The following is a 10,835-nucleotide window of genomic DNA, read 5'->3' on the forward strand; positions in this document are numbered from 1 at the left end:
CAGATTATATTGTTGATGATGAAAACGGAAATAATAATATAACATTTAGCTTCTACTATCTGCTAATCACTGTGCGTTATTTTTATTGCTTTTCAGATTTTACCCCCAGTACATATCTATGATGTCTATATTATCATTTTTCTATTTTTGAAACAAAATATAGGCAAAATGATGTCCAGAGTGTTTAAAAGGAAGGGGCAAGCTCAGGATTCAAAAAAGGCATTTATTAACTTCAGGACCCTAGATCTTAAACTTAAAAATATTTGTTTTAGCAATAAGAAAGTCAAAAAAAAAAGAAGAAAAATTCCAGACTCTACAATCATAAAATCCATCTTTAATGAAAGTAGAATAAATCTGCAAACCTGGACCACATTATTTAAATATATGGGGCAGAAGCATAAATAATAAATGACTTGGCAAAGAGGAAGAAGTCAGACCTAATTGCCTTCAAGTTGGGGGGGGGGGTGAAGGAGAGCTGATGAAAAACACAGCATAACCTTTGGAACTGACACATTCAGAACCGTGAGAGCATGAGTAATGATAACAAAAACAAGAGCTTGGCGGAAAATTGGTTAGAAAAGAAAGGCATTCCATATTTGTCTCCCAAGTCCTGTACCCACTGTAGGTGTTTAAGGTGGAAGTGTGTTTTTTTGCATTAGGTCAATCATTGACTATCCACTCTTATGCCCAAGCAGATCCAGAAAAACAGCAGACAGATTTATACCATCCAGCAGAAGACCTACCTGCGTTACAGTAAATTCAATATACATAAAATTTCCAATCAATTTTTAGTGCCTCATTTATAAATATAAATGGGCTGCCAACATTTAAGGACAAATGAAATAGACAAAGGAGGCAAATTGAAAAAAGGAAATTGTGAAAATGATGGAAGAAAATAATATATTAGTAATATCTTTAGAGATATTGGAGAATATATTCGTACAACTATTAAATAATACTTAAAAATCATTCAGAGAAAAAGAAAAAAGGTCTTGGAAATTTTAAATATAGTATCGAAAAAATAGTGAAATAATTAGGAGAAAAGTCAAGTCTTATCTCTCAGGAAAAGAAAAAGGAGACAAAATGATGTTCAATAAGAGGAAGTATATAAGGAAATTGGTAAAGAAATTGAAGTAATCCAAAATCTGGCTGATGGAACCTCAACAAAAGAAGAAAAGTGAAACTAAAGGAAAGGAACTTCTAAAAGCAATCATTCGAAAGAAAGAAAGGAAGGAAGGAAGGAAGGAAGGAAGGAAGGAAGAAAGTAATCCAAAATCTGGCTGATGGAACCTCAACAAAAGAAGAAAAGTGAAACTAAAGGAAAGGAACTTCTAAAAGCAATCATTCGAAAGAAAGGAAGGAAGGAAGAAAGGAAGGAAGGAAGGAAGGAAGGAAGGAAGGAAGGAAGGAAGGAAGGAAGGAAGGGAGGGAAAGGAAGAAGGGAGGGAGGGAAGGAGGGACAGAAAGGAACAAAAGAAGAAGCAAAATAGCAAGAAAGAAAAGAAAGAAAATTATCAAACAAAACTCATAAACAGCAGCATGGATGTCCATAGTGATAGGGTCCAAAAAATACCTGGCACAGGGAATGAAAAACAGACTCTTATTAAAACATATTACCACTAAATCTTATAACATAGAAAGTGGAAGGACGTAAATGGGGTGTAATTCCCAAATTAATATTATCCCCTACCTTGCCATTTGGTGACATCAGGTCTGCCTCAAATGGCCTGTGAGTACCTCCTCATCCCAGTTTGCTCCTGCAGATGAGGTCCCCTAGCCAAACAACCCTCCATATCAAAGAGATCAGGCACCGTTCCTGTGTATTCCTGGGATTTCAGTTCTGTGTCGGCCCACGGAATTATTCAAACAGCCAATCACATTCTCCGAAGGGAATGGAGGGCACTTCAATCTTTTGATACTACAGAGCCTGCCTCCCATAGCCCCTTGTTGTACACTCTCGTCCCAAGTGTGTGCCCCTATGGTCCTATAGTTCCCTTCTACCCTGGATTGTAAATGAATGTGACTAATAAAATAATGTTAATGTCCTCTGCTCAGTGTGAAGTGTCATGTGTTCAGATATACCCATCACCCTGCAGTGTTAGTCCCTGACTCACTAATGGAGTGAATAGGAGACAATTAAGACACTTACAAGGTGTGACAATTAAGTTCGCAAACTTGTTGCAATGATGTTACTAACCCTCTTTGATATCAGAGGGGTTATTCAGTAGGAATTTGTACCTGGAGAACAGTTAACCAAGTTTACTATTTGGAAGTGCTGAAAAGGGGGCGTGAAAAAATTAGACGACCTGAACTTTTCGCCAACAATTCATGGCTCTTGCATCACGACAATGCACCAGCTCACAGGGTACTGTCTGTGAGGGAGTTTTAGGCAATAAACAAAAAACTGTATTGAAACATCCTACCTATTCACCTGATCTAGGTCCCAGTGACTTCTTTCTTTACCTGAAAATCAAGGAAATATTGAAAGGAAGACATTTTCATGACATTCAGGACATCAAGGGTAATATGATGACAGCTCTGATGGCCATTCCAGAGAGTTCCAAAATCGCTTTGAAGGGTGGACTAGATGCTGGCATCAGTGCACAGCTTCCCAAGGGGAGTACTTTGAAGGTGACTCTAGTGATATTCAGCACTTTTCTAGGATTAGTTCACAAACTTAATTGTCAGACCTCATATTTCTGTTTTGTTTATTTTGCTTTTTGGATTCAATATCTAATTGAAATAATATAGTATGTCTTTCTCTGTCTGACTTATTTCACTTGGCGTAATACCCTCTAGGTCTATGCATATTGTCTCAAATGAGAAGATTTAATTCTTTTCTTATGGCTGAGTAATATTCCATCGCATATACATACCACCTCTTCTTTATCCATTCGTCTATCAATGGACACTTAGGTTGCTTGGCTTTTGTAAATGATGATGCAATAAACATAAGGGTGCATATGTCTTTTCGAATTAGTGTCTTGGGTTCCTTCAGATAAAAACCCAGAAGTGGAATTGCTGGGTCATATGGTAGTTGTATTTTTAATTTTTTGAGGAAGCTTCATACTGTTTTTTCATAGTGGCTGCACTAATTTACAATCCCACCAAACAAAACAGAAACAAACTCATAGATACAGAAAACATTTTCATAGTTTTCAGATGGGAGGGAGGTTGGATAAAAAAGTGGAAGGGATTACGAAGTACAAATTGCCAGTTATAAAAACAGTCCTTGGGATGTAAAGTACACCATAGGGAATACAGTCTATAACAGTGAAATGACAGCTATGTATGGTGTCAGATGGCCAGTCTAGACTTACAGGGTGATCACTTTGCAAGTTATATAAGTATCTCACCACTATGTTGTACATCTAAACTATTATAATATCGTATATCAACTGTAATTGAAAAATAAAAACAATTATTAAAAAGTTAAAATATTTTAAAGAAGAGATAAGTCAAATACAAAGGATGATGAATCAAATATCAGATTCTCAAGTGCAGCAGAAGAAACAAGTAAAATTTTGAACAGTTTTCAACAGTCTGAGGAAAATATATGTGATAAAATTCTTTATTCATTCAGATTATCTAACACATAGAGAAAAATAAACATTTTCAGATTTTCAACAGATAGCAAAATTGACTCTCCAATACCTTTTTTCAGGAAGCTGAAGATGATTTCTGTCAAAACAAGGATATAAACCAACAAAGAATAACTGTGGCCCATGGAACAGGAGACCCAATACAATAGAGATGAAAAAATTCCAAGATTGTGGCAAAAAGGAAACATGCACTTGATAGCTGTATAGTAGGCCTTGAGTGCACAAAGGTCAAGTTCTAGTAAAAGGTCAGATGTCTCCACTAGGCGTGTGTTCAGGGAAATAAAATATGCTTGAAAATGAGATGAAGGCTGGACCATATGGGTATTTTATAATGAGGCATTTTACAGAGCTTCTGGAGTACACGGAGTGACTTATTCATAAGTTCAAAAAAAATCAAAGCGGGGGTGAGGAGGGGCAATTTTTAACTCCAGTAAAAAAAAAATAATAATAAATGTAGAGGAAGGAAATGCAATCAGAGTACATTTCTTGGCTCAGCAGTGAACAATATTTGAAAAGTCATCATGGAAACACTAAATGTTTTTAAGCAAAAATTGAGGCATAATTATGCAGAGGAAAATCGAGGGTATAAGAGAGCCAAAAAAATAAAATCTTACAATAAGAAGTCAAGTGTTTAAATTGATTATACACAAGATATAGCAGTATATTCATATTCTTTAGACCTATGGAGATAATTACCAAATAAAATAGTGAAATATTAAATGTGTTTGCCTTTGAGGGATAGGGCAGGTGTTAAGAGTCAAGGAATGTATTTTTTTAAATAATCATTTCAGAAATAGTTTCATTTTAAACCATTTTTACTTAATACATTTGTTGAAAATATTAATTTTTAGAAGTGATCTGCTTTTATATTTCCAATTATTGAAAATGTGTCCTGTAGTCATGCTCCCTAACAAATCATTTGACGTTTTCTACATTTTTCTTGTGAAAATATGAATGTAATTGCTTTCACTATGAAAATTTTTGTTACATTAATTCTAAAAACAATGTTTTGCTTCATTGTAGTGCTTTAATTCACTCCCCTCCAGCTCCCATGGTAAATTAATTGGAATCGTTTTAGGAATCATTATCATGCATTCATTAAGATTACTAACCTTTGAGATCAAATTATGTTAACAGTAAAATGATTCTTGACTTCTAATTTATCTCTAGTTTATGGCAATTGGAAACCTAATTTATCCAATGATGACCATAGGTAGTGATGGGTGCCTAATCATTTTCTGGAATATTTTTTTCCTAAAGATTCTAGTTATAACTTGAAATATAAAAACCAACTTGATTCATTAGCAAAGAGAAGTTAAAAAGCTATTCTTATAAAAAGATTTTGAAAGTCTGATAACTTACTTTGTGTCTAAGTGACATAATAACATAATGAAAGGTCATATAGAATTGAGTTTGTAGTTCTACATTTGGAAACTAAACATTACCCAAATCTGACCCTGGATGCTAATTTGCATCTGATGTGATATTCAAATCCTTTCTCTTTTGGCTATTTAAAGATGATCCTAGTGTCAAATATATATTTTTTAGTTATCAAAAAGAATCAGTATTATATTTGTAAGAACACATAAATTGCTCTGTGGTTTTAAAGTTATGGTCAGATAAAGATATACATATACATGAGTTTAATATTTTGGTTAAATCCAATGTAAATCTGTAGTTTGGCACTATATTTAACAATGAGGGCATTTACATATAGCAGCACTTACGAGATAACTGCTGGTGGGAATATAAATTATGGGAAACTTAAGAGAGCTGTGCCCACCTCAGACTAAAATACAAAGAGGATAAGGTGGGCAAGTAAACAGGTAAACCTAGGGGTACAAAACAGGAATGCATACTTGATGCTTCTCAAGGGTAAAGAACATGTCAGAAATGAAACCCTGAACTAACATCTCATTTTATACAGAACTTTCTTTATCCTGACTTTTTAAAATGATTCTTTTAACTTAGATAAATTGAAAACATTTTATAAATTATAAAAACTAACAATTTAGTAGTGAACACTTATATTTGAGCTACAGAACAATTCTCATTGATTTTCAAATTAATATTTTCTAAGCTAAATGGATTGAGTTTCTCTTTCATTCTAACAGAATAGCCTGTAGACAAAACTGTTCGATCCTAGAGGAAACTCTAGTCAGATAATCAGATAAAGTAAATAGATATCTTAATCAATATTTAAGATATTTGTTTCAGACTCATTTTATCCTTGAGACAAGATGAACATTAAAAAAAAAAAAAAACAAAAACAATTCTGAGTAGTATAGCAGTTGGCAGACCAAACCAACTTACAGAAAAATTGGTTTTCTGTAAAAATTTGTTTTAAAAGATGCATCAATAACCAACACACAAGTTAAGGCATAAATATTTGATATAATTGAATTATAATTCTGGTTAAATATTGAAAGAAATATTGAAAGAAGTAACAATAGAATATAAATACACATCAAACAATTTCAAAACAACCAGTTAAAAACCAACACACTGAGAAGTACAGGTATAGCAAATAATAATGGCATGCATTTTATATCATTGCAAATTATTTCAAGATCCATAGAACATAATGAACTAATTTCAGGGGCTTTTGTAATCTGTGTGGCAATTCTCATCACTTCAAATAAGATACCTAGGCACATTAGTTTAGTTTTATAAATGTCTATATATATTTTTTCTTAAAACCCAGTCATAAGTGATATGAATCCTTTTTTTCTAATGATTCCTTGTTTGGTTTCATCTATACTTAAGGTTACAAAACTCTAACAAGCTATAGAGCAAAAGAATTGGCACTATGCCATAACAGATGGAAATAATGTGTACAGGAAAGATAGTTGATGTAATATTGACAGCTGAAATCTTAAGTTAACATAGGAATCATAAAACCTAGTGACTCTGAATCAGGGAAACTGGTAGAGGTCATATCCCCTTTATGTTATTATATATATACTTTTACAATTTGTGAATGAATTTAATAAGTGTATTTGTCATATTCTTGTCTCAGGGCACGATGGTGTCCAAGTGTATTGAAGACTAGAAGAAATCTGCCTGATAAAGAAAAATAATCAAACACAACATCTTTTTGTTTATAGCACAGAATGCTATATTTAACCAGAAAAAAAGAAAGGGAAGAATTGAGGTTGCTATTCAGATAACTTATTGATACTTTTTATCATTGGAAATTGATAAAAAACATGTATAGCATTCGTACTGCTTGTCCTCTGCTTTTACTTTGGCATATGGTGAGGCTTCAGAAAGTAAATTTTGACCTGAACATGTATATATGACTATAATTAACGGATGATTTTTTTTCTTTTCTTGAAAAAAAATTAAGCTCATTCCTTATTTCTAAATTTGTAGAACACAGTTCTCTGCTATTGCTGCCCATACTCACCGTCATCTAACTGCAGGAAGATGTCAGTATAGCTGCCTGAGAAATGAGTAGATGCCTTGTTTTGTCCTTCTGAAATATCAATCACTATCACTCAGAAAACAGGAAGCATGAAAATGACAGAAAACGCCACAAGAGCAAATTGACATATACTGGCAGTGTTATACTCTGTCATATACTAAACCTTTCCCTGTGAAATTAAATATTAATTTTCTGTAGATGGGAAATTGTCTACAAATAAAAAATGTCTCAAATTATCATTCCATAAATAGGTATGAAGTTTATTCATAGTTTTGATTGATGCGGTCTGTAGAGGTTCTGCAAACTGAATAATAAAGGCAAAGTGTAGTAAGTAATAGGACATCTGAACATGTTAAATTTCCCAGAGTTGCTTTGTTCATTTCAGATAGAGTCTATAGAGGTGGATTTGTGCAGACAGATGGCAGGGCCCTTATGGAAAGTCCATTTCTAGACAGGCAAAATTTTGAGATTAAGGACATCCTCATGATGAAGATTAATTTGTTTTACAACCTACAGGTACCAAACTTTGATACTTGTCAGAAAAGAATACTGGAGGAGATGCTAAAAGATAGAGGAGAGGGAAAGTTATATTATAAATTAATGCATGTGGTAGGGAAAAAAATCTGAAACCTGACATTCATCTTAAAAGAAAATCTTACCAGAGGTGGATCCAAGATGGCAGAATGGATAAGTGCTGTGTTTGCCTCTTCCACTGACCATATTAAAATTACAACTAAATTGTAGAACAATCAACCTGGAGAACCATTTAAAGTCTAGCTGAACAGAAGTCCTATAAATAAGGATATAAAGAAGCAGCCATGTCAAGACTGGTAGAAGGAGCAGAGACATGGAATGGGTGGCCCCACACTTTCTGTGGTGGTTGAGAATTAGGAGAGATACCTCGGAATCAAGGTTTCCCACCCTGGAGGAGAGACAGAACTCAGCCCTACATCAGGTTCCCCAGCCTGGTGTACCGGTACTAGGAAGAAGAGCCCCCACAAAATCTGGCTGTGAAAAACCATGGGGATTCCGACCATCCTGGTAGCACTGCAGGGAAACCCTGCAGGGAAACCCAGATCTCCTATTAAAGGGCCCACATACAGACTCACTCATCGTAGGCACTGACCCTGGGCTCCAGTGAAGAGACAGTGACTTCGAAGGTGTCAGAAATATATGGGGACAGACTGAGTTTTGTGGCTTCAAGGCAAAGATTGGAGGGACAGTCACCATTTTCCTGTGTTGAATTCTCCCGTGCAGCCAGCAGGGGGCACCATTCTCTTGTCTTGAGTCACCACGCCACATACACTGCCAAAACTAAATCTGCATTGGCCTGGTAAGCGCCACTTCCTCCATGCTGGTGACTCCCTGGGACCCTGCCCCACCCAACTTGTGCAACACCAAAGGCAATTTCTCAGCATTCAGTCAGCTCTTCTCACACTGCACTCTTCCTTGGACAATTCTCGGGGGTCTGCAGGCCCCTGGCAGGTGACAGCTGGTCCCGGTGTGCTCGGAGACTTTTGCTGCGTATCCCCAGGCTCAGCACGGGCAACACACCAGAATATAACCTAATGAACACCACTTTTCCTACACTGGTGGCTCCCTGAGACCTGGCCTCGCTCAACTCTCACACCACATGAGGCTTTATCAGTGGCTGAGCTTCGCAGTACCTAACACATGGAAGCAGGCCTTGAGGTGTCCTGGGCTTTAAGCAGGGCTATCCCAGGTCAGGTACTGGTGCCAGTCATCCTTGGTTCCCAGCATGGCCTCCCCCACATGCCTCCTAGTCTACCACAGGTAGTGACCAACCACAGCTCTCATTTCAGGTCCTACAAGGTAGCCCCTGGCCAGTCACAGGCAGTAACTGACTTGGGCCTGCACTGGAGCCCCTCCCCAGAGGCCCCAGAACCAACATACCTGGATGTCAGCTTCAGATGACAGCAGGGAACCACCCAATTAGCCCCAAAAGTGGCACACCAAAAGCATGGTCTCAACAGGCACCAGAGCCCACTGGGGTGAATCCCACTCTATGGAGTAGGCCCTGCCCCACAGCAGCTCATAAGCTATGGACATAGCCAAACTCCACAGCTGGTCGGTCAGAGGGTCAATCCTACACACTGATGTGCCAATAGCAATCAAGGTTCAACTATGACAGGAGGGCACACACAACCCACACAAGGGACACTCCTAGAGCACCTGGCATAAGTGACCAGGGAGACTCTGCCACTGGGCCCCACAGGGCACCTACTATGTAAGGCCACCCAGCAAGACTGGAAGAAGTAGCAGATCTACCTAATGCACAAAAACAAACACAGAGAGGCAGTAAAATAAGGACACAAGGAAATGCACTCAAATATCAGAACAGGAAAAAACTCCAAAGAAAAAAAAAAACTGGGAGAAATGGAGGCAAGAAACCTACCAAACAGAGTTCAAAACTATGGTTATAAGGATTCTCAATGAATATAGGGAAATAGATTAATTTAGTGAAAACTTCAACAAAGAGATAGTAAGCATAAAAAAGGACATGACAACCATAAAAAAGAACCAGTTTGAAATGAAGAATACAAGAACTGAAATGAAGAACACAGTAGAAGGAATCACCAGCAGACTAGATGATGCAGAGGATCGAATCAGTGATTTGGAAAACAAGGTAATAGGAAATACTCAATGAAAAGAGCAAAAAGAAAAAAAAATTAAGAGACATCTGGGACAACATCAAGAGTAACAACATTCACATCATAGGGGTATCGGAATGAGAGAAAGCAAGAAATTGAGGAGCTATTTGAAGAAATAATGACTGAAAACTTCCCTACCTGGTGAAGGAAATAGCTATAAAAGCCCAGGAGGTGCGGAGAGTCCCAAACAAGATGAATCTAAACAGGCCCACACCTACACACATTATAATTAAAATGGCAAATGTTAAAGGCATAGAGAGAATCCTGAAAGCAGTAAAAGAAAGGCAACTAGTTACTTACAAGGAGGCTCCTATAATATTGTCAACTGATTACTCACCAGAAACTTTGAAAGCAAGAATGGATTGGCACAAAATATTCAAAGTCATGAAAAGCAAGGACCTACAACCAAGACTACTCTACTCAGCAAGCTATCATTTAAAATTCAAAGAGAAATAAAGAGCTTCCCAGATAAGAAAAAGCTAAAGGAATTCATCACCACCTAGCCAGTATTATAAGAAACGATAAAGGGATTTAAGAAGAAAAAGAATGGGGGAGGGGCATAAAGATAACTAAAATGGCAGTAATTATGTATCTATCAATAATCACTTTAAATGTAAATGGATTAACTGCTTCAAACAAAAGACACAGGAGCGCTGAATGGATATGAAAACAAGATCCATACATATGCTGCCTACCAGAGACCCACTTCAGATTGAAAGACACACACAGACTGAAAGTAAAGGATGGAAAAGATATTTCATGCAAATGGAAACTAAAAGAAAGCTGAGGTAGTAATACTCAGATAAAAATGGCCTTTAAAACAAGGACTATAATAAGAGACAAAGAAGGACATTACATAATGATAAAGGGAGTAATTCAACAAGGGGATGAAGCCCTTGTAAACATTTATGCACTTGACAAAGGAGCACCTAAATAAATAAAGCAAATATTGGCTGACATAAAGGGAGCGGTTGACAGTGATACAATCATAGAAGGGAGCTTTAAAATCTCATTAACACCAATGGACAGATCTACCAGACAGAAAATCAACAAAGAAACAGTAATGTTAAATGACACACCAGAAGGATTTAATTGATATTTTTAGAGCATTATACCCCAAAGCAGTAGAATATA

Source organism: Rhinolophus ferrumequinum, chromosome 26 (assembly GCF_004115265.2).
Source record: "Rhinolophus ferrumequinum isolate MPI-CBG mRhiFer1 chromosome 26, mRhiFer1_v1.p, whole genome shotgun sequence".
NCBI lineage: Eukaryota > Metazoa > Chordata > Mammalia > Chiroptera > Rhinolophidae > Rhinolophus > Rhinolophus ferrumequinum.